The sequence below is a fragment of the Erpetoichthys calabaricus genome, chromosome 12 (genome assembly GCF_900747795.2).
Source record: "Erpetoichthys calabaricus chromosome 12, fErpCal1.3, whole genome shotgun sequence".
Classification (NCBI taxonomy): domain Eukaryota; kingdom Metazoa; phylum Chordata; class Cladistia; order Polypteriformes; family Polypteridae; genus Erpetoichthys; species Erpetoichthys calabaricus.
The window spans coordinates 84,635,682-84,660,918 of record NC_041405.2 but is presented as its reverse complement, the minus strand read 5'-3'; the positions used below and the strand labels follow the sequence as shown (position 1 = coordinate 84,660,918).

The 25,237-nt window shown below is 38.1% G+C and overlaps 1 protein-coding gene across 1 annotated transcript in view; it reads right to left on the bottom strand.

Moving 5' to 3' along the window:
- Window positions 1–25,237, bottom strand: part of fhl1a (four and a half LIM domains 1a) — a 58,742-nt gene that overhangs the window by 32,869 nt on the left and 636 nt on the right. The window lies entirely within an intron of this gene.

The following is a 25,237-nucleotide window of genomic DNA, read 5'->3' as shown; positions in this document are numbered from 1 at the left end:
ACTATAATATCCCCCTTAAACCTGCTTTTTAATATTATTAAAAAGATGCACATTGAAATTACTGTCTGCTTATAACACACATTCCAAAACACTGCCTCTACCCATACGTTGAATCCAGACATTCTCATTAAAATATGGATTATTTTCCAACTGAAGAAGATTTGCATTTAAATTGCGTTTTACATAAATGACAACTATTCTTTTCTTTTTTGTCTGTCCTTCCTAAAAAATGCTTAGCTGTGTTATATTTATCTCAATCTTTGTAAATTTGCCAGGTTTCTGTTATTTCTGTAATATCACAATTATGCTCAGTTACATATAACTCCAATTCATTTTTTTTATCTTTAATACTTTTAGCATTTAAGCAAACAATCTTTAATATATTGCTGATTTCACTTTTGCACATTAGCTTTGGCCAAGAAATTAAATTATTATGCATATTTATTATTCCTCTACTGTTTGTACCTTCATGTACAGTTCTAAACCTGGCTTGTCCTAAACTCCCTCCCTGCCCTTCCCAATTTTAAACAATCCTCAACTAGCCTACTCATTCACCTAACTAACTACTGCAGTTATTTAACACCTGATGGCCCCTGTAATACTCTTCCCCCTTGACTGCCTGCTGTGGGTCTTTCTTTTAAGTTACTAAACTAAACGCCGCCAACAGCACAAAGATCGAAGATGGCCACTGCTGGCTGCACAAAGACAGCTGATCGAAGACAGCCACCTCTGGCGGCCTTTGCACGGCTGCCAGCTGACACAGCGGTCACAGTAACAGACACCTGAAACAGCAGCACCAGTGTAACACACACTGCAAGCAGAGTAATGTGGCAATGCACACCATAAGCTGCTTCTAACGTTTACCATACCTTGCAGGACTATGCTATGTAATAGATACGTGAATTCAAATAGTGTAGAAGCTCATACGGTCATGGCCGAAATTATCGGCATCCCTGGAATTTTCCCAGAAAATGCACCATTTCTCCCAGAAAATTATTGCAATTACAAATGTTTTGGTATATACATGTTTATTTCCTTTATGTGCATTGGAACAACACAAAAAAACAGAGAAAAAAAGAAAAAAAATCTGACATCATGTCACACAGAACTCCAAAAATGGGCTGGACAAAATTATTGGCACCTTTTCAAAATTGTGGGTAAATCGTTTTATTTCAAGCATATGATGCTCGTTTGAACTCACCTGTGGCAAGAAACAGGTGCTGGCAATATAGCAATCACACCTGAAGCCAGTTAAAATGGAGAAAAGTTGACTCAACCTTTCTGTTGTGTGTCTGAGTGTGCCACACTAAGCGTGGAGAACAGAAAGAAGAGCAGAGAATTTGCTGAGGACTTGAGAACAAAAATTGTGGAAAAATATCAACAATCTCAAGGCTACAAGTCCATCTCCAGAGATCTTCATGTTCCTTTGTCCACTGTGCGCAACATAATTAAGAAGTTCACAACACATGGCACTGTAGGTAATCTTCCTGGACGTGGCCGGAAGAGAAAAATTGATAAAAGACTGCAACAAAGGATAGTCTGAATGGTGGATAAACAGCCCCAATCAACTTCAAAACATATTCAAGCTGTTCTGCAGACTCAGGGTGCAACAGTGTCAGCTCAAACTATCCGTCAACATCTGAACGAAATGAAACGCTATGGCAGGAGCGCCAGGAGAGCCCCACTGCTGACACAGAAACATAAAAAAGCCAGACTGGAGTTTGCCAAAATGTACTTGAGGAAGCCAAAATCCTTCTGGGCGAACGCCTTGTGGACAGATGAGACCAAGGTAGAGCTTTTTGGTAGAGCTCATCATTCTACTGTTTACAGAAAACGGAATGAGGCCTACGAAGAAAAGAACACAGTACCTACAGTCAAACATGGTGGAGGTTCTAAGATGTTTTGGGGATGTTTTGCTGCCTCTGGCACTGGATGCCTTGACTGTGTGCAAGGTATCATGAAATCTGAAGACTACCAAAAGATATTGGGGCGCAATGTAGGGCCTAGTGTCAGAAAGCTGGGTCTGCGTCAGAGGTCATGGACAATGACCCCAAACATACCTCCAAAAGCACTCAGAAATGGTTGAAGACAAAGTGCTGGAGAGTTCTGAAGTGGCCAGCAATGAGTCCGGATCTAAATCCAATTGAACACTTATGGAGAGATCTCAAAATTGCTGTTGGGAGAAGGCGCCCTTCAAATCTGAGAAACCTTGAGCAGTTTGCACAAGAAGCGTGGTCGGAAATTCCAGTTGAGAGGTGTAACAAGCTTGTTGATGGTTATAGGAAGTGCTTGATTTCAGTTATTTTTTCCAAAGGGCGTGCAACCAAATATTAAGTAGAGTGTGCCAATAATTTTGTCCAGCCCGGTTTTTGAGTTTTGTGTGAAATGATGTCAGATTTGGCTTTTTGTCTCTGTTTTTTTGTGTTGTTCCAATGCACATAAAGGAAATAAACATGTGTATACCAAAACATTTGTAATTGCAACAGTTTTCTGGGAGAAATGGTGCATTTTCAAAGAAAATTCCAGGGGTGCCAATAATTTCGGCCATGACTGTAGAACATAAAATACAGGGTCATTTTCTATAAATGAATATTTTATGTTGATTTATGCGTGAAACCATTACTTTGTGTGCTTTTCGGAAAACTTAGCTTTTTGGAAAAAGTATTCAGCCTTGGGCCAAAATGGAGAAAAAAATAATTAGCCCTGAAAGAGTTAATAAACATTTAAGCTGCCGCCCTCTTACTAGAACTAACTTTCCCCTGTATGAGCACTAAGAATTCTTACATCAAGAAAACATATTTACATCCAAATTCCTACTCGCTAACAAAAACCACTGCCTATTTACCTATTTACTTGCTCTGATCCACTCTCTTCACTAGGATGACTGTTTATATACTGCAGAATCCCTTATTTTGTTATATGCCTTAATTTCTTCCTCCTAAGGAATCACAGTTCCTCACTACGATGCTGGTTATTTACTTACTGACATGCCATCTTGTGCAACCACCTGTTCTGCTTTCCTCACCGAGCTGTGCCCAGCAAACACTACAAGTTTGGACACAATTATCTTTTTCAAACACTCGGTTTACCTTTGCTCCTGTGTGGCAGAAAAAACAAACAAAAAAAAACTTCTCCCCAAGGCTCCTCAGTAAGTAAGTAGTAACGGGAAGTAAGTAACTCACACAAAAGTAACAAACAATACTTGGACAATACTTATACTGTACCGTATAAATAATATATACTGATTCTCCAGCTAGAACGTTGGGCATCTTTGAGTCCACGGTTCTTGAGGCTGATCTTACAATTAGCTGTGAATAACCCAGTCTCACTGAGATTGCACAGGTGGTGAATCAGCTGAGGGTAGGGAAGGCTGCAGGGGTCTATGGAATCTGGGGTAAACTTCTCCAGGTAGGTGGTGAGGCTGTCCTCCTGACAATCTTTGCTTCCATTTGGGAGATGGGCATCATCCCACCTTACTGGAAAACTGGACTTCTTGTCCCTATCTGGAAAGAGGTGATCACCTGGTTTCTGGCAACTACAGGGTAATAACACTGCTCTCAGTGCCAGGTAAGATCTTCGCTAAGGTCACCCTTAATAGCATCCGTGATCACTTGCTCACCTACCAGCGACCAGATCAGTCTGGTTTCATGCATAAGAAGTCTACCATCGACTACCATCGAACATCTTGGCACTGAGGGTTCTCATCGAGTGAAAACGCAAATATCAATAGTGTTTCTTTGCAGCAGTCTTTGTTGATTTTCATAAAGCATTTGACTCAGTTGATTGAGCTGCTCTGTGGGACATCCTGAGACTTCGTGGGATCCCCCCAAAGTTGCTGGATATCATGGCCAGCCTGTACACTGGTACTATAAGTGCTGTGTGGAGTGAGGGCAGAACCCCTGCATTCTTCTCTGGAGTTAGTCAGGAGTTTGTTCTTACTAATGCTCTGCTCTAACACTAATGCTAGTGCTTGTATTGATTGAGTGTTGGGTAGTGTCATGGGATCCAGCAGCTTTGGGGCCTCTGTTGGTGAAGAAAGATTTACTGATCTTGACTTTGCTGATGATGCTGTGATACTTCATGGAGTCAATGGAGACCCTTGAGAGAATGACCGAGAAGTCTGAGTGCCTGGGCTTGTGAGTGACCTGGATAAAAACCGAGAGCCAGGCCTTTAAGGACCTCTTAGGCATAGCAATCAGCAATGTACCTGTCTGAGGAAAGAATGTCAACCGCGTTGAGTGGTTTACTTACCTTGGCAGTGACATACATGTCTCTTGTGACTCTTCCTCTGAAGTCAGTAGACAGACTGGGAAAACGTGGGGGTTCATGAAGTCACTGGAAAGGGGTGTGTAGAGCCCTCAATATCTTTGCAAGAGGACGAAGATCAAAGTCTTAAGAGTCCTGGTGCTTCTTGTTTTGCTATATGGTTGCAAGACATGGACGCTATCCAGTTACCTGAGACAAGGACTGGACTGCTTCAGTACTGTGTCTCTTCAGAGAATCCTTGGGTACCACCGGTTTGACTTTGTGTTGAACAAGTTGTTGCTCACGGAGTCCTGAAAGAGGCACATTATTTGTATTGTGAAGGAGCATCACTTACGGCACTACGGCCATGTGGCGTAATTCCCCAAGGGTGGTCCGGCTCACAGGATCCTCATTGTTGAGGACCCAAACAGACAGACCAGTCCAAGGGAACGTGGATGTAACACCTGGCTGCAGCTGATAGACAGTGTTTTTTGGAGGGTGGGATTATACCACATGTTTGCCTGGGGTTGCCAACCTGCCTGCCTGCCTGCCCCATCCTACCATTCATATACTGTACATGTCAGAAGCATAAAGCTGCTTTAAGGCCCCTTCTCAAGTCACAACTACCAAAAGCCCTAGATTACTTTTGGGGTTAAAATTGCTACATTTGATCCACAGACACCTGGCTACATCTGCCTCTAGCAGTCACTTGTGTCCCTGCCTGTCCGGTTCTTCCAAAAGGCACAGGGCACTCACACTGTCTACTCTCTGAAAGAGGCTACAGTGTCCCATATGTTTCCAACTTTGGACTGTCTCTCCCCAGTTGGTCCACAATATGTCTCTGTCTAAATTCAGTCTGGAGCACCTCGCACACACGTTGGGATGGTATTTTTAGTAGACAATGTCAGTGTGTGTTTTTTCTTTGTTATTAAGGATTCGTACTGATCTGTTCCTCCTAGATTCCACTGAAATACTTATATACAGCAATAAACGGCAGCTGTTATAGCTGTCCTCCACACCCTACAGGGGTGTCAAACTCCGGGCCTGGAGGGCCGCAGTGGCTACAGGTTTTCATTCTGACCCTTTTCCTAATCAGTGAGTAGTTTTCACTGCTAATTAATTCCTTTTCCCTTCATTTCAATAGCCCTGTTTTTAAGGAGTCAGTCTTCTGAATCGATTCCTTTCTTCATTAAATGGCAGCCAAACAGAAATGAGACGTGAAACAAGCCGACAGACGACCAGCTAAACTGGGATTTCAAACTCCAACCAATTTCACTCCAAACAGTCTCTTAATGAGAAGCTGATTCTTGCTGTTAATTAAGCCCGTTATTTAATTCAATGGCTTGTTGCTGCTCTCATTCTGCCACAGCAGACATTTCCAAATCTGGTGATTTTTCTGTTTTTTCTAAGAACATTTTCAAAATGTTTTGGTGACCTGAGAGATCAACCTTACTGAGACCTTCACCTTTATTTATTTTCAGATAATGTGTGATGGGCACAGGTGAGCTGGTCATATGGTGGCTTGTTTGATGTCTCATTATTGTTTGGCTACTAATTAAAGAAAAAGAGACAATTAAGGGGCCTGAGTCAAGTTAATTAAAACTAAAGCAAAAGAAGTTAATTAGCAGTAAAAACGGCTCACTAATGAAGAAGATGGTTAGAATGAAAATATGCAGCCACTGCGGCCCTCGAGGACCGGAGTTCGACACCTGTGCACATGATATGAAATGGACCATGAACTAAAGTAAAACCATTCCATTAAGAACAAAATAAACACTGCAGGTTGGGATAAACAAGGGAGAATGCAAAGAATCGCTAAAAACACAGCTGAAACCCAAATGCTACTCGCACTGTCAGCCTGACTAACTTACCTAATGGAGACACACATTAGGTCACCTGCCCGCTAACATCCTGGTGGAATACTGAATCACATTAGATACTTTCATTTAAGTCATATCTCAATGGTACTGATACTTGAGCTGTTCCAGTTAGTATGGAGGAGGGTACTGGAGAGGGCATATACTGTATTCAGAATGGAGCACAGCAACCCTATTACTCACATAGAGAAGAAATGTCTTCCTGATAGTTTTGACCCATCTCCCACTTTTTTGTCTTGGAGGTCAATTGTAAGACTTTCTTTTGACTTGTGACATCCTAGCATGCTCTGGCTCATGTCAGTCTCTTGTCAACTGTGCACCACTTCTCTAAGTACTGGGAATATCAAAAGTCAATGTACACTGTTTAAATTCAATATTTCAAGTTCTTCATTAAACTTCATAAACAAACAGAAGTGGTGAAGAGAGGTGCATTAGTTTCGTTAAGGGCCTAAATCAAAATGGCTTGAAAGATTTAAAACTAATACATTTTATGTGATTTAGGGATAATTAAAAGGCTACTAACCTCTTAAACCACTATGCAATACTACAACCCATAAGTATTTCACAATTTATGAAAATGTTCAGACATAAAACTAAGAATTTAACACAGTCTGGGAAACCATAGTGTTAAAAGTATGAAAAATGAGATCATAAGTAAAAGGAATATTTTTTTTATAAATGAGTAGTACAAAGGGTCACAAGACCAGGCTTGTTTAACTCTTTTAAAAAAACATTCTGTATAAGGATTCTTTAATGATTACAAATATGCATTACCTCTCTTCTCTTCAGAATGTAAAAAAAGGAGTTGTACACAACATACTGGCAATTATCTTACTGTGTGACAAAAATCAATACAAACCAATGTCTGTCAACTAGAATCCCATCAAGCGCATTGTCGATGAAAATATGGTCTAATAAAAACATTGCATTGATCACTGCTGACTATGTGTTCTCTTCTTCTTGTTCATTAAGCATTTCGCTCTTAGTAAATTGTGTTTGCTTTAGTTTATTTGGTGTATCATAATCTTTTTGACCTTATAAGTGGAAACACAACATCTCTCCTTGCCAGTCAAGAGTTGTAAAGAGAAAAAGCCCACAGCTTCATAAAAATACAGAGAATGCCATACAAGCAACATACTCTGGAGGAAACTAGTTATCTGAAGTTTAAAGCATCTGAGTGCTTTTTCCAATGACAAACTGACAAATATTACAACTAAACCCAGCAAAACAGTCAGAACCTAACTATAGATCCTGGAAAAAATAGGAAATGTCTTTGCTTCCTTTAAGCTCCTGCACCCTTGAGTGTCTTTGCCCTTCATGTAGTTATATAGATGTAATACCTTTTCATTTTCTTTCTAGTAAGTGATATAAAAATCAAATGACTCACTCCAATAACAAACAAACCATCTCCAAGGCAACAGTTCAACACAACACACACCCTTAGCTGTCTAGGGGAATCAGCTGATTGCACTCTGCTCTCCTCCATCATAGGAACAGCAGCAATCTGAATAATTTGCAGCATGTGAGAGTTGTGCCATCCTTTTCTGCAACACAGGTCAAATACTAAATACCAGGGTCCAAAAATGAATAATGATTGCAGAGTATGGGAAAAGTCATGACAGGTGTCAAACAAATAGACAGGAAGCCATACTGGCAAAGAGAATACCTCTGCATAGTAGGTTAGGTAGATACAGGCACCAAAAGACATTAAGCATTATGAAGAATTAAGAATTTCCAGCTGTATTCCTCTTTGACTCTAGAAAAGGGTTCTAAACCTTTTTTTGTGATACCACCACAAAGAATTGAAATGTACTGCCATTTTTTTTGTCTGTCTTAAATTTTTAAGTACTGAACTCCTATTAGACAATGGTGATATTTCTTTGTCAGTCCAATCTCTCCAAAAAAATATCACATTTAAGAAGATAGTAAGGTGTTACTGATAGTTATTGTGCATGCCCATGTCTTATTTTTTTATGTAAACCTAACTCTTTATGAATTTTTAATGTATGAACCATAGTGTGGTTTGATATGGAATAAAAATTTAATGTATGGCAGAGCAGGGGGATTTCTCCCCAGTGCAACAACATTTAGGAGGGATTTTATTGGCTTTGGGGGATTGCAGTGTAGGGTTTATAAACATTGATATAATCATGGGCTGCCTGATTTATCTTATTTGTACGCACTGAATTTATTCACTTGCAGTTTATGTCTATTAAGCTAAAAATCAAACATTATATTGCTATTGTCATGTGCATTAATGAATATCAAAATAATTCAGGATACTTTAATTTACACAGACTCTTTAAAGATGCTTTTATAACAGCGTCATTGTGTCAGGTTTGTAACATGTACTGTTTAGAGATTTCATCAGTATATAGAGAAGGGACTAGCGGATTAATAACACGGAAGAGTAATAGTTAATGGACAAGTCAAATTAACTTGAATTTCAAATGTCACAAACTCCTGATGCTTTAATAATCCTGATGCTTCCAAATAATTTCCTCCTTTTTAGGTTTGTCACATAAAAGTCAGTTTTAAAAAATGCATTATTGTTATTACATCAACCTCAACATAAGATTATTACTATTTCTGAATTCCCGTAAAGCAGTCTTTGTTCTGTTGTTTTCAAGCTGCCTCACATAACTGATTGAACTTTACTCATACTCATATCTGTGTAATAATTTAGAATTTGCCACTAAATTAGACAGCTATAATATCTCTTAACTGAAGGCTGCAGCTTATAACGACTATATAAATATCTAAACACACTACAGTCATATGAAAATGAATTCTTTGGATTTTTGTTTATCACAGCTTTCAAAGTAGCAACTTCCTTTTAATATATGACATGCCTTATGGAAACAGTAGTATTTCAGCAGTGACATTAAGTTTATTGGATTAACAGAAAATATGCAATATGCATCATAACAAAATTAGACAGGTGCATATATTTGGGCACCCCAACAGAGATATTACATCAATACTTAGTTGAGCCTCCTTTTGCAAATATAATAGCCTCTAGACGCCTCCTATAGCCTTTGATGAGTGTCTGGATTCTGGATGGAGGTATTTTGACCATTCTTCCATACAAAATCTTTCCAGTTCAGTTCAATTTGATGGCTGCCGAGCATGGACAGCCTGCTTCAAATCATCCCATAGATTTTCAATGATTTTCAAGTCAGGGGACTGTGACGGCAATTCCAGAACATTGTACTTCTCCCTCTGCATGAATGCCTTTGTAGATTTCGAACTGTGTTTTGGGTCATTGTCTTGTTGGAATATCCACCCCCTGAGTAACTTCAACTTTGTGACTGATGCTTGAACATTATCCTGAAGAATTTGTTGATATTGGGTTGAATTCATCCGACCCTCGACTTTAACAAGGGCCCCAGTCCCTGAACTAGCCACACAGCCCCACAGCATGATGGAACCTCCACCAAATTTGACAGTAGGTTGCAGGTGATTTTCTTGGAATGCAGTGTTCTTCTTCCGCCATGTCAAGCACTTTTTGTTATAAGCAAATAGTCCATTTTTGTCTCATCAGTCCAAAGCACTTTCTTCCAAAATTAATCTGGCTTGTCTAAATGAGCATTTGCATACAAAAAGCGACTCGGTTTGTGGCATGAGTGCAGAAAGGGCTTCTTTCTCATCACCCTGCCAAACAGATGTTCTTTGTGCAAATTGTGCTGAATTGTAGAACGATGTACAGATACACCATCTGCAGCAAGATGTTCTTGCAGGTCTTTGGAGGTGATCTGTGGGTTGTCTGTAACCATTCTCACAATCCTGCGCATATGCCACTCCTGTATTTTTCTTGGCCTGCCAGACCTGGGTTTAACAGCAACTGTGCCTGTGGCCTTCCATTTCCTGATTACATTCCTTACAGTTGAAACTGACAGTTTAATCCTCTGAGATAGCTTTTTGTAGCCTTCCCCTGAACCATGATACTGAACAATCTTTGTTTTCAGATCTTTTGATAGTTGCTTTGAGGATTCCATGCTGTGACTCCTCAGAGGAGAGTCAAAGGGAAGCACAACTTGCAATTGACCACCTTAAATACCTTTTCTCATGATTGGACACGCCTGTCTATGAAGTTCAAGGCTTAACGAGGCTTAATGAGCTTATCCAACCAATTTGGTGTTGCAGGTAATTAGTATTGAGCAGTTGCATGCATTCAAATCACCACATTTTTGCACAGTCAGTTTTTCACATTTTATTTCATTTCATACAACTAAATACTGCTTCACTAAAAATCTTTGTTTGGAAAACACCCCAGTACTCTGTGACGTGACTCACAGGTGCATGTGGAGTGTACACAGACAAAAGCGACTCAGGTGAGGAATTGGGGGTGGGCACATGAGCAGACAGTGCGTACTGAATGATGAATAAGAGATGACTTAAGAAATCAGCAGACTAGAATGGCGGGGCGGCCGGGACGGAGGGGGCGGAATGGGTGTCCTTCCCTAGCGCCGTCCAGCCCTGTCCCTCGGTCTGGGAGGTGGAGGCGCGACGGCGGTCCTCCAGTTTTCAGTCACGGACAATTGTATGTTGCCCTCTCCAGAGTTCCATCTTTACATTCACCTACAGTCGTATGCTCAAACCCACCCCATTTGGACAACTGTGTCTTTCAGGAAGTGTTCACCCATCAATACATAATTATGCGGCGTATGCTACGCTGCGGGTTGGCTAGTTAAGTATACAGCTTTAACTGCCACTACAACTGTTAAGTCTCCAAGATTATGTGCTTCTGTTAATGCATTCCACATTAATCTGAACTGGATAAGCTAATTATAAAATGGATAGGTGGTTATATACGCAACTTTATATATGTTTATTACAAGCAAAGGATGAATTTGAAGCTTCCTTTCATTTATCAGGGCTATAAATAGTATGGTGCTGCATTAATGTATCGATTAAGAGCCGATTGATCTGGCCATCATTTCAACTCCCTCACTCAAACATGTGACACTACAAGTTAAAAAACACGGAGGGATATTTATGGTTCTTGAGGTATAAATGCAACAGTCACTCTGTCTCCCTGAAACAGCCACTCCCTTTCTTCCTTTGCTCATTCTTGCCACTCCCAACATCTGTGTGTGTGTGAGTGTGTGTGTTCCCACATATACCATCCCATAACCCACATCCTAGAACCAGCACAGAACTACACCCCATCTCCTTAAAAAAAGAAAACCAGGGAGACACTTACTCCAGGGGATAAAAGAGGCTAGTGTGCAGTTTTACTTACAGTACTTACTACTGAATTTGATTTGGTGAAGCTCATACAAATAAAACGCACACAAAGAAAGAAAACATTTAGACGCATTCTGCAATGTAGTCTATAAAATATAGTGTATCTAATATCTCCTGGTAACATCATGCTTTTGTGCATATAGCACAAATTCTAGTTAGACAGGGTGTCACACTTAACAACAGCAGTTGCTGGATCTCATGGTCCTGAAGATGTCAAATAACATAACAAGGAATTGCAGTGGATTTAAAATTACATACATCATGTAATAAATGATGGTTTCAGCAGTTTCATGTATCATGAAGTATCATGAGCTCACTGCATTTTGACAGCTAATCTGCCTGCTTTCTAATAGTCCTTGTGGCTAATCAAATACTTTCCAGTTATGTTGTGTTCATCCACAATCTCAGCTCTTTTTCCATTTTTTGGCAAAAAGAGTCTCTCTTTTGTTTGTGTGGTCAAAAACATGCACTTTTCTCTGCATTGTATATATTGCACTCCTGGGTGAAAGCCGATTGGTTGTCAGCACTCGCACATGCATGAGCCCACCCCTATAACTTAAGACAAAATCAAACCTGTTTTATTTTGTCGGGGCAAGTTGCAGACTTGTCTGACCGAGTTGCAGGCGATATCAAACTGCATAGCAGGTAATCATCACAGAGCACTGAAACTGCCACCAACTCACTAACTGAAAATAACTGGAAAAGTTGTGCACTGTGTTAGGGACTTAAAGCTGGCACTATATTAAACAAATTCTCATTGGAGAATACGTCAAACTTAACAACCGTAGCTGCTGGACCATACTGCCTTGAGGATATCAGATTAAATGACTAGAAGTAGCAGGGGATGATAACTTACATGACTCCATTACAACTTTCCAATGCAGCTTAAAATTTCCAAGGTGTCAAAACCTCTCTTCATTTTGACAGGTGATTAACTGGCTACCTGGCAACAGTGAGGCCTGTACAAATAATTTCCAGGTATGTCAAGATCAGTTCTTCACCTTTGTTTTCCTTTTTTTCATTTTGTTATGGTACAACAAATATAAGAGACCACACAGACCAGCCTCTCCTCTGTTTATGCAGTCAGAAAAATGCGCTTTCCTTCACATTGCACTTCCAAGTAGGCACCCACTGGTTGTTAGTCCTTGCAAACGCAAAAGCTCGCCGTTACGACTTAAGTCAAAATCAAACCTATTTAAACTTGCAGGGGCAAGTCACACACCAAAACGATTGAGTCATTGGGATATCAAACAACATGAATGTCAGCCATGAGGGTGCACTATGACATGCTAAGTCTATAATTAAAAATCACTGTCATGTAGTGTGGTGGGAGCTTGAGTCAAATGGAAGATTACTTATCGGATGTAATTTTTGAAGCTTTATATTTCTATTAGAATGAGTAGTTTCAGTGTACAGTGTGCAATATATATGTGGCATTCTGTAATTTTAGAAGCAGCACACACCACTCTTGTTTCTTCTCCTGGCAAAGATACAAAAATACCACGAAGTGTTTTTGTGCCTGAACTGGGCAGTGGTTTCAAAGAGAGCCCAAAACTTAAGGGGTGAAAACAGATGTCTCCTGCCAACAGCAAATTCAGTATAGTGTTGCAGCAAAGACTTGCTGACAGAAATGTGGAAAGGCCCGACACTGTAGGAGAGAGAGTGAATTGCAGAATAAAGTTAGAACTCTGGAATTGGTCAAGTTAGTAAGCACAACCTGGTACAGATAAGATAATTTGAGCTGGTGGATTTTTATTTCTTGTCTACAAGTTTATTTTTGTGCTCTTCCCAGTGTAACTATTTAAATAAAGCAGCTAATGATCTCTACCAGTAAAGATCATTCATGTCACTCATAGGGGTTTTGCACTTAAGATGGTCAACCACGCCTGGCTACTAAAGAAGTCTAAACTTCACAGTTCCCCAAAACACAAAATCAATATCCTTTTATTCTCCTACATAAAGTATTTAATTGAATAAAATAAACAACAGAGACTGATGAAATGGGGTTTTACAAGAATAAGGAGAGTGTTTATAAATAAAATATTTTAAAAACAAGATACTGCAGTCCAATTACATCTCTCTATTATATAAATATATAATATAAATATATATTTATATATAAATCCAGGGACGAGACAAGACTTTTTAGCCTGGGACGAGACGTGACTTTTTCCGTGAGATACTTTCAAGTCTCGTGAGATAAGACTTTGTGCCATGAGATTTAACCATTTCTGGGGCTGGAAATAAAAGACAAGGTGTAGATGACAAAGTAGAATGTCGTGAAGAAGTTCCAAAATGCTGGCGCGATACACATGCAAAGCAGGTTAGAGATAATGAAAGTACTGAAATTCAAAAGTCTCAAAATATGATAATAGATAGTAAAGATCGCATTAGCGCAAACAAATGTAAAGTATTACTCAGTGAAATAATGGAAGAGCAAAAAGAGATCGAATATATTGTTAGGATTTAAACTTTAAGTCAGAGATTTGTAGATCATCTAATTTGTGTTGCCATCAGGGAAAAATAGTGTTTTCTACTCTCTCTCTTCTGTTCTTTTTCTGTTTTTTTGTGGTGGCGATCTGCACAACCACCACCTAATCAAAGCACCGTGATGACCCTACATTGATGGATTAAAGACCAGAAGTCCATGTGACTGTCATCATTAAGTCCTTCCATGAGAACCCTGAATACAATGAGGACTGATTGATGTCATTTATGTTAGGTAGAATGCCTAGAGGGGGGCTGGGTGGTCTCATGGCCTGGAACCTCTGCAGATTTTATTTTTTCTCCAGCTGTCCAGAGTTTTTTTTTGTTTTTCCTGTCCTCCCTGGCCATTGGACCTTACTTTTATTCTATGCTAATTAGTGCTCTCTTATTTTAATTCTTATTTTGTCTTTTTTTCTCTTTCTTCATCATGTAAAGCACTTTGAGCTACATTATTTGTATGAAAATGTGCTACATAAATAAATGTTGTTGTTGCTGCTTCTTCCCAATGAAGAGGCATATCCGTGGGAATTAAAAGATTGTTTGGTGAAAGTGAGATCCACATACGCAAGCAACAGCGACACGAAGTGGCTGGTGCGTAGTGCAGGCTGGGGGGGGTTGGTGAGCGAAGTGAGCAGGGGGCGAGGCTCTCTAGTAAGAAAACACAACAAAACAACATAAAGACACAATGTATATTTTATAACTACATAATTCTGCTAATTTATCTTAAATGCCATATTTGAATACCAAAATATATTGACCACATAAAAAGTCCAAGAAAGTAAATTCAGTCCACCAAAAGCCATTATATGCCCACATCCAAGTAAAAAATAGACACACACAAATATGTGTAGACATACTACAACTCAGCTTTAAGACAAAATAAAAACTCAAGCCCTTGCTAAACAAAAAGTTTTGGGCTATACAAAAATAAACTGTATTGTATTGTACTGTACTGTATTTATCCATATACTAAATACTTTATTTATAAGTAAATACTTTACTTATATCAACATTCCTAAAACAACTTGCAAATACATTATATTATAAAACTTAATTGATTGTACTTTGTATAGCCAAATATATGTAACATAAATAAATACTTTATCTGAAACCCTAAATAACAATTGCAAAAATTCACTATGAACATTACCAGGCCAATTTGAATCAAGACCCAGCCTTTCACTTTATTAGAATACTTTATTAGGTACATCTGCTACTTAATGCAAATAGCTTTAATACAAATAGCTTTAAGATAGTATGTAAGAGCCAATCATGTTGCTGCAACCCAATATACAGGTACTGTATACATCAGAAACACAATTATAAAAGTGTTTTGTTTTTTTTTAGAATATTATTTTAGAATAAGCAAACAGTGTGTAGAACAGCATCTCTGATAGGAACTGGCCACAGCGGCTGTCTACATTCTTGTTAGCCAAGAACAGAAAGATGAGGATACAGCGGGGATGTCATCATCAAAATCTGATCACTGAAATCAGAAAAATTCTATCTTCCTTGGTGAATCTCAACTTGTGCTACGATATGCAGATGACAAGGTCAAACTCAGTATATAAACAGTAAAATGTGTGGATCTAGCCTGATGTCTGTGACATTAAAGATTGATGATGGTAGTGTAATGGAGTGAGCAATGTTTCATATATTATACACATACGAGGGGGGACCCAAAAATAACCGGAAATATTTTTGAAACGTGTTTAATTTAATTTTCTGTACAAACTACAATTAGTCACCTTCAAAGTACTCTCTATTGGCGGAAATACACTTATTTAACCGTTTGTTCCATTGTTCGAAACATTTTTTAAATTCGTCTGAAGTAATGCCCATTAATGCTCTGGTCGTTTCTTGTTTTACCTCTTCGACGTCAGCAAAACGCCATCCTTTCAAGTCTTTCTTCATCCGAGGGAACAAAAAGAAATCACACGGAGCTAAATCCGGTGAGTAGGATGGGTGGTTCAGGGTTGTCATACCGTTTCTTGCCAAAAATTGGCGAATGCTGAGAGCAGTGTGAGATGGAGCGTTGTCATGATGAAAGAACCAATCGCCCAACTCCCACAAATCAGGGCGTTTCCTTCTCACACTGTTGCGCAACCTACTTTTGCAAAAAAATTCACTGAACACAAGCACAACCTTCCAGACTGATGGCACTTGGCAGACTGACTTGTGAGGAGTGTAACTAGATCGCCCTAGCGGCCCAACCACGTACTACAAGTACCAGCCTAACAACAACAAAATTCCGGTTATTTTTGGGTCCCCCCTCGTATATATATATATATATATATATATATATATATATATATATATATATATACTGAATATATATATCAGTGGCGGACCGTGCATTTCACAACTAGGCCTTCAGTAGTGCTCCGTCTGAATCAACCCGCCCCTCAAAAACTAATTTATGGTTATAAAAACCATCTTAATATGCAGAAATACAGTATAAAGAGCCGTTGCATCGCAGATAGATAACTCCTGAAGCCACAATAAATGCCTTTATTGAATAGACAAACCAGGGGTGAACAAGTTCCTTTCTACTGCAGCTACAGCCGCGACACACATAAAAAACATCAATAAGAACAAATAAAGTTGCAATATTATTTAGGAAAATTGCAACATTTTACTCACCAAAAATTCGGATTATTTGTAAACAAAATCCATCCTCCTCTCTTTCCTCAAAAACAGTTCAATTACTCTGTCGTACAGATTATCCGTGCGCTTCAGTTCCATCACGAAGTCCCTTTCTATCGCCATCGAAGCTAATGCTGAAAGTCGAATTTGCCCTGTCGTATTTCTGGCATAAGTTTTAATTCGCTTTAGGGCTGAAAATGTCCGCTCGACAGAAGCATTGGACACGGGAATGGTCGCCGCCAAACATACCAATGTGTACAGCTGCCCCATGCTCTCATTCAGATTTTTCTGATGAAGGAAGTCAAGGAGATCAGTGGGAGATTTTCCTGCAAAATCATCCATGGCATACATTACAGTCAGTTCTGTTTTCGGCCGAGACAGATCAAAAAGTGCTCCGTGGCTCTGTGTTAAACTGTAGAAGGCTGCATGCGGGAAATTTTTCTTGTATTTCCAAAACTTCTGGGGGTCGAGGAGCGTGACAAACATCAGTTTTTCGTGGTCTTGATATCTGGTCTGTGTCTGGCAAATAATATTGTCCAGAATCCTGCCATGGAGTTGGCGATAGTGCGCAAGAGGATCTTGCGCTTGACCTCTTCGTGCGCTCGGAGCGCCTGCGGTGCATTCAGTGACCTCGTAGAGTTCCTCATATCGGCTTCTATCTTGCTCAACGGTGTCACAGAACGCCTTTACCCTAGCCAGACAAAACTGCACATCCAGTTTTTTGTCCTGTAGTATTGAAAACAGCACATCTGAATACTCAAAATTGCCATTGAATGTGTGATGCAAAAAACAAAACTCAAAATCATCCAGACGTGCTTTAAATCCATCAGCACAGCGCACTGTGTCCTCATCATACTCATCATGATGCTCCAGAATGTGATGAAACAGTTCCTTTAGAGCATCTCTCTTCTCTATCCAATCAATGGGTCTGAATACGGTGACGTTGCCGTACGCCTGCTAGAGGGCCCTAGTGAAACCAACTCAAAATCTGATTGGTTGAAGCAACAGTTTAATCAACATTTATTTTGTGTTAGAGGGCCTGCAGAACGGATTGTGAAGGCCTCTGGCAGACTTCTTTGACTTTGACCCTGCCTGGCAACAAATGATGGCTGAAATGTGATTGGTTAAATGCTTTAATACGAAAATACATGTCTGGAAGCAGCACAACCATCAGAAAAGCTATGAAAGGAAGCGGACAGACTATTTGGAATTATTTAATAAGTATTCATGGATTTAACAAGTATTCAGGCCCTGACGGTCCGCCACTGATATATATATATATATATATATATATATATATATATATATATATATATATATATATATATATATATATATATTGTGGCGGACAGCTGGGGATCCTGCCCAGCCGAGACGCCTGAAAGGACCGGGAGAGAGACAATACCTCCCCTGGGCCATGAGAGGGCAGCCACCCTGGTCTGCATGGGGGCCACGGGGTCAGAGCTTAGAAGCTCATCCCTGTTGGGGCCCATGGCCAACACCAGGGGGCGCCCTGAGGATTATGGAGCCCTGGACTGCGGCACTTCTGCCACAACCGGAAGTACTAAGAGAGAGATTCTAGGCACACCCAGAGTGCTTCCAGGTGCTCATGCAGCACTTCACCCACACCAGGAAGTGCCCTCAGAAGATCATCAGGAAGCACCTGGAGCACATCCGGGGCAGTATAAAAGGAGCTGCCTCACTCCATTAGTCGAGCCGGAGTCAGGAGGAAGAAGACAGAGCTTGTGAGGAGAGGAGTAGAGACGGTAGAAGTACTGGGAGAGTGAAGGAAAGAAGGGACTGAGTTTGACTGGAAGGACATTGTGAGGTGCTGTACAAGGCAAAAGAAAATAAACGTGTGTGTTTTAGACATCTGGTGTCGTGTCTGTCTGTGTACAAGGGCTGTCTTATCACTATATATACTGTATATATATATATACTGTATATGTATATATATATATATATATATGTGTGTGTATGTATATATGTGTGTGTGTGTGTGTATATATGAATGCCAATGAGTGATACAAAGCACCTTTGCAATTGTGTCTGTGCTAGTAAAGGGATACCTGACTCACCATGGTGACCTGCCCCAACTCCCCAATTTTTTAAACAACAACTTTTGAACTGTTTGTCAGAGCACCCTGCAATGGTAAAATGTAATCAATCAGTAATTAATAAAATGTTAATTTTTAAAATCAACAGGAGTATAATGAATACATGAACACTACTATATTAACAACCTGTTGGCTCCTGTCTTTTGTTCAATGCTGCTTGGACAACTCCACCCTTACCCCCACACTCCCCAAAAAAACACAGTAAACTTCTTTGCTGTGCAATAAAATTCTGTTGTATTAGACATTTTCCAAAGTGCATAAAGAGCAAATAAAATAGTCTTTGGATGTGTTAATTTGAAGCTAATCTAGAACAAAGCAGAGATAAAGGACAGTTAAAACTCCAAGTTCAGCCTTTAGTAACTTTTACTGGCATTTAGGTTCTCACCTTGTATTTTGTTAGTCTTTCCTTGTGTATTCCATTTCAGACTGTGCAAACAGATACTAAAGTACAGTATAACTTTTTATAAATAGTTTTTAGAAAATATCTTTCTGTTACAATTTCAGGAGAAGGTAAATAGCTCTTGATTTGCTAGTTAAATATAGCACATTGGTAGTAAGAAGGAAAAAACAAAAGCAAATACTTCCCATTAAATGATTGTGTACATGGTTGCTTTAGCAACGCAAAAAAACTTGGCTGTCCCAAATGTTCTGTTTCTGCAATGTAAAATTTGTTTGGAAAATCTGTAAGGTTTTGATAGCACCCTTGGGTTCTTGATTTCATTATTTATTTTTAACCAAGTAATGCTACTAAATGTTGCTTTTTTTAGCCAAAGGTAGTTTCATACCACATAACACTGGCAATTATTATTGTAAACAATATGCAATTATGCTCAGAATGTTTTCACATTTTCAGTAACTAATGTTTGACAAGTACCAAATCAAATACACTGATCAGCCACCATATTAAAACCACTGACTGGTGAAAAGAATAACATTGATTATCTCGTTACAATGGTACCTGTCAAAGGGTAGGATATGTTAGGCAAAAAGGGAACAGTCAGTTCTTCAAGGTGATATGTTGGAAGTTGTAAAAATGGGCAAACGTTAGGATCTGAGTGACTTTGACAAGGGCCAAATTGTGATGGCTAGACAACTGGATTAGAGCATTTCCAAAATGGCAGGTCTTGTGGGGTTTTCCCAGTATGCAGTGGTTAGTACCTACCAAAAATGGTCCAAGGACGGACAACCGGTGAACTGATGTCTGTGTCATGAATGCCCAAGGCTCATTGATGAACATGGGGCACAAAGGCTGCCTCGTCTGTGGCACACTGCAGTAGTCTCACAAAATCACAAAGTGATTTTTTGGCAAACCTGATTGAAAAATGTGTTCTTATAAATGCGGCTTTAAAGAATTTGTGTAAATTAAAATATTCTGAATTATTTTGATATTTACTAATTCATGTAGCAATGAAATAATGTTTACATTTTAGTGTTGGTTTTTCAGTTGATGGACAGAAGCTGTAAGTGAATACATTTAGTATGTGCACAAGGTAAGATAAATCAAGTTGTCCACTATTTTCATATCATTCTTTATAAACCCCATACTGAGATCCCCCAAAGCTAATTAAATGCTCCCATTTATTGTTATCCTGAGGGAAAATCCTCCTCTCTGACACATGAAATTTAAATTCTGAACTGTGTATTTCTTGTAAATTAAAAATATTGACATTTAAGGTTTTTTAATATCAAACCACAATATTGTTCATACATTAAAAATAACAATTAAAAAATATAATTTGAAGTATATATGAAAAATTAAAATGCACATCATACACAAACCTATCCATAATAAATACCTTTGTTAAATTTCCCCAAACAATATTTTTTGCAGATAAACAAAAATGACATCTCTGGTTTTATCTAATAACTGTCCAGTATTTATCAAATTTATAGAATAAAAAATTGAGGTTATTCCAGAACATATACATTTTTGGGGGTGGAACGTCAAGACAAAAGATTAAGAACCCCTGAACTAGACAATAAACCACAGGCAGGTTTTTGATTTACCCAAAAACTAAATGACTAGTACATTTTTGACAACCACTGAAACCCAAAACACAAGGCTACTGTTAAGCAGTAGGAAGGAAGCCCTGGTGACTGCAGATTTCCCAGACCTAACATATTCTTCACATACAGTATGTCCTATGTGAGGATAATAACTGGGGCACCTGAGAAAAATCTACACAGATATAGGAAGAATGTGGTGGCACCACATTGGCTGCCAACAAATGATCCTGATTTGTTTGCTTTTTCTTTGTATGTAGAAAGTAACCTTTCAGGATCAGTATTATGCCTCATACTCATATTCTGGACTAAACATATTCAGGTTTCTGAGCTGTCAGCCAGACTCTGTTCTTCTGGTATATGCATTCTTAGCAATATACAGGATTAATTCATACATGCAATACATAACTCATACTTTCTCTCCAAATAAAAGCTCAGGATAAAATTTGAGTACTACATTATTCTTTTCATCATATAATTTATATTCAATGTTACAAGGTGTGTCTGACTGGAAAGTTAAATACAAATGAGAAAAAAAAGCTTTCTTATCTAAAACTAAAAATATTCCCATTAACATTTCATTCATACGCCCTTCAAGGGTCTATTGTTTATAGTTTGTCAGAAACTCAGAAAGTCACTAATCTCTAAGGCTAGTCCAGGTACCATTGTGGTTTTATTTGGAAGGAATGATGTCATTTATTTGGCCAGCAGTAAAGAAAAACGTGACAGAACATGTAACTTATCAGCATTTCCAGCACTTCATTTTTCAAGACTGGCCAGGAAGTCTAAACCACACACAAATTCCATTACATACCCACAAATTTTTTTCAACAGATGTCAACAGTTGTAAAATATGGTGTAGCTTGTTTAATTTGACCAAAATAAAAATAACCTAAAAAGAAACGAGCACGCACTACTTTAAGTTTCTTCTCACAATCAAAATGATTACCTCCATACTAGTAATTTTTACTCTCTAGGAGGAGTCAAGTACATCCACCTGAAATCTCTCTTCTCATTCCCTCCAACCTTTGTTTATGTTCAATTTGTATGTATTGTATATGTTCCACTACCCATGTTGTGTCTCTTCCATTTTTACTGTTTGCTCATCTGGAAACTCGTAATTCTTGGATTGTTTTGTTTTTTTAAAAGTCCTAGCTTCTTTTTTGCTTCACTGGAGCTGGCACTGATATGTGCTACATTCACTTTTTGACACACCATACAGTATATCCTCTTTTGCTCTACTGCCTTCACTATATCTGCAATTTTCCATTCAAAATCATCCATAATTTTCAAGAAGACATTCTTCATCACTCCCCTTAGAACACACCTCTTCTTTCCCTTAAGCATCTCCCTAATTATTATTATCATTTGCCATCTCTCTCTAGTCTGAGAAGTCCTAATAAACTCCTCATAATTGCTCCCTGTCCATCTCTTGACATAATTCCTGAATAACATTTTGTTCTATTGATTTTTACTGTCATTGAAATACATTCAAGCTTCTCTTTCCTTAAAAAGTACATGCCCCTGAAATGCTAGCTGGTGTTTCCTGATGGATGATATCAGTTCTCTTCTCATTCCAGTTTTTCACATTTCATCATTTGTTACTGTCTTCCTGCAATATTTTCATCAGTCTTTTCAAAAAACACACATCTTCTCTCATTTTCCTTTGATATAGTCCAACATTCACTTCTACATGTTAGCATGGAATGAACATAACACTGTAACCCTTTTAAGTCTTTGAATCCATGGAAACTGTAATTCTATAGTATCTTACTCGAAAGCTTGAATATACATTTAGCAATCCCAATCCTTCTGTTAATTTCAGCATCAGCTCTACCATCCAATTTTGTTATGTCACAAAAAGCAATAGAACATTTAAATATTTTTCACCATGCCTTGGCCACCCAATCTCATTAACAATAATATGATACTTGTGACACCATCAGCTTCAAATATTGCTGGTTTATTTTCTTCCTTTTTAAAAATGATTAAGCACACATCCATTTCTACACTTGCCAAACATCTTACAGTACATCTCTTTCCCTCGATAGTTCTCCTATCAGAATTGAAATTCCAATGAACTTTCTACAAATCATAAGTACTAAAACCTATATGATCTTGCAACTACTTATTCAACTACCCATTAGGCACCAATATGTCCTCAACAGTAACCTGTCTCAAAATGTATTTTCCGTTTTTCACTTCTAGCAATCATCTTTTTCATTTGCAACCACATCACCTATCCATTTTTCAATTAACAATCAGACAAATCACAGAACTGCCATGACTGTACCCATTATAGAAGAAAATGCATCTTCCATTATTATGTCTAGCACCATCACAAATTGTACAGGAAAAATTAAAGAACAGTTTTTCACTCAAGACAAAATTCACCATAGACATAGAGAGTACTCAGTTTCTGACTTCTTATGAATATGTGTATAATCTTTAGCTGAGCCAAGGCTGCCTGTTTTGTCAAAGCGTGTTAACCTGTGGTATAAAAGTAAAGTTGTGTGTTTGATAGTAAAGGTCTGTCTGCCAAACTGGATGCCCTCTTTGCTTAATATCACTTCTACTCTGTAATATTTCCATCTGTACTTAACTAGTACTAAGGAACACATAACAAGTCTCCTGATAAAAGCAAATATCACATGAAACATCTTATGTAAAGCATTTTATTAAAGACTGTTGGTTATTGTACACATTTCTAAAGTCTGACAAATACACTTTAGTTTCTTAAACTAAGATTTACTGTGATGTATTTCCCTTTAAACTCCATTTAATTCACTTTTAGAAAATTGCCTACTGGTCCAAGTGCATACAGTGCATAAGATACTATTTCTCTAAACCTGTTGAATAATCAGTTGTAACAATTAATGAGCAAGAGAATGCACAAAATACTGTAATGCAACCAACTAAATGTACTTTAAATTCAAACATCATAACCACATTTAAGCTCATATGTTGCATTGCTGTTTTGAGTTTTTTTTAAAGAAAAGAACAAAAAACATTAAGTGCTACATTTTTCACAACAATTTAAAAAAACAAGTGTTTTTAAGTTTAGATAAAGAATATTTATTAACCTATCACAGCCTCACTTTGGTACAAAATAATAACTTACGAAAAGGTGTGAACTGTATGAGGTACAAACAAATCGTTAGCACTCAAAACAACTTTTTCACTTTTCTTCAGTTTTCTAGTCTTTGCTGCCTGTCTGCACTAAACACCGCAGTTTATTCCTTAGCCCTTTTAGCAGTTACTGTTTCATTAACTGCTATTTAAATTATTTTATTGTGGATACAAAAAATATTATATAAAGAAAATATTTTTGCAGTTATTTTATCTGCTTACTACAGTACATTTACCTCTTTATTTCCTAAGTGTTTACTCACAACTCATCCTGAATAGCGCTGTATAAAATTAAAAATGTCTGATTGAAAAACAAATGCATCCATTTTGGAAAGAATGAAGTGAAAACTTGCGTTTTTTCCTAATATCTGCCAAAAATATTGCTCTCATTTGCCCAATAAAGAAAACACACTCATAAATTACAAAGATATCTGTAAAATTCCACTGTCGTTCACAGTTAGCAAACCTATATTTTATGTATAATTTATAAGTAACCTGTATTTAATTGTAATATAAAATTAATATTACTTATAATAAATTTAATGCAGGCAAGTATTGTGTGCAAATTACTTAGTGGATCTAGGTAATGCGCATAGATAGATAGATAGATAGATAGATAGATAGATAGATAGATAGATAGATAGATAGATAGATTGTCTCATAAATAATTCCAAATAAAAGGGGTACTAAATGAAGATTTGTAGATTTTTGCACTGCTTACTGTACCCTTGTGCCATAATTTATAAGACTGAAAGAAAAAAAGTACTAAAGGAGTAACTTTTTTAAATATCACTTGTAGCGTTTAAGAATGTGTAAGTTGAAAACAGAGATTAAAATGCGGATGTACATTCAACTTGAATTACCCTGTAGATCAACAGCATACTGAATAGCAATTACATTCCCTGCGCTTTTACTGCAGTAAACAAGAAAGCACAGTTCCTCCACTTATCCATTCATTTTCCACCCCTAAAAAATCCTGTTCTGTATCACGCAAGAACAAACTGCACAGCACCAAACATTTCTGGGTATTATAGTACATCAATCTACTCGGGGTGCCTTAATATATTAGCCGACCTTGTAAAAAGAGTAACGAATGTAGCGACAAAAAACTCCTCGGAAAGTTATGTGCATAGAAAGTACTGGGGTGTTGAAAATTCCTGAAGAAGGGATCAGAGTTGCCTCGAAATCTTACATATTGTAATCTTTTTAGTTAGCCAATGAAAAGTGTAATTTTGCTTGACTTCTCATTATGTGCATAGAAATAAATACGTTCTGAAAACCACTGACAATTTAAACCACGTATACATCTGGCGCAGGACTGTCGGTAAAGTGATGAACGGTTACTCATTTTTGATTTTTACAGTACAATAGCTAAAAATCCGTGTTACGTTCTTCATCGTATGAAGGATTCTTAGGTTTGTCGTCAAATTCCTTGTATGTATGTTTTTTTTTTTTATTAATTTCTTGTCAAACTAACGCCAA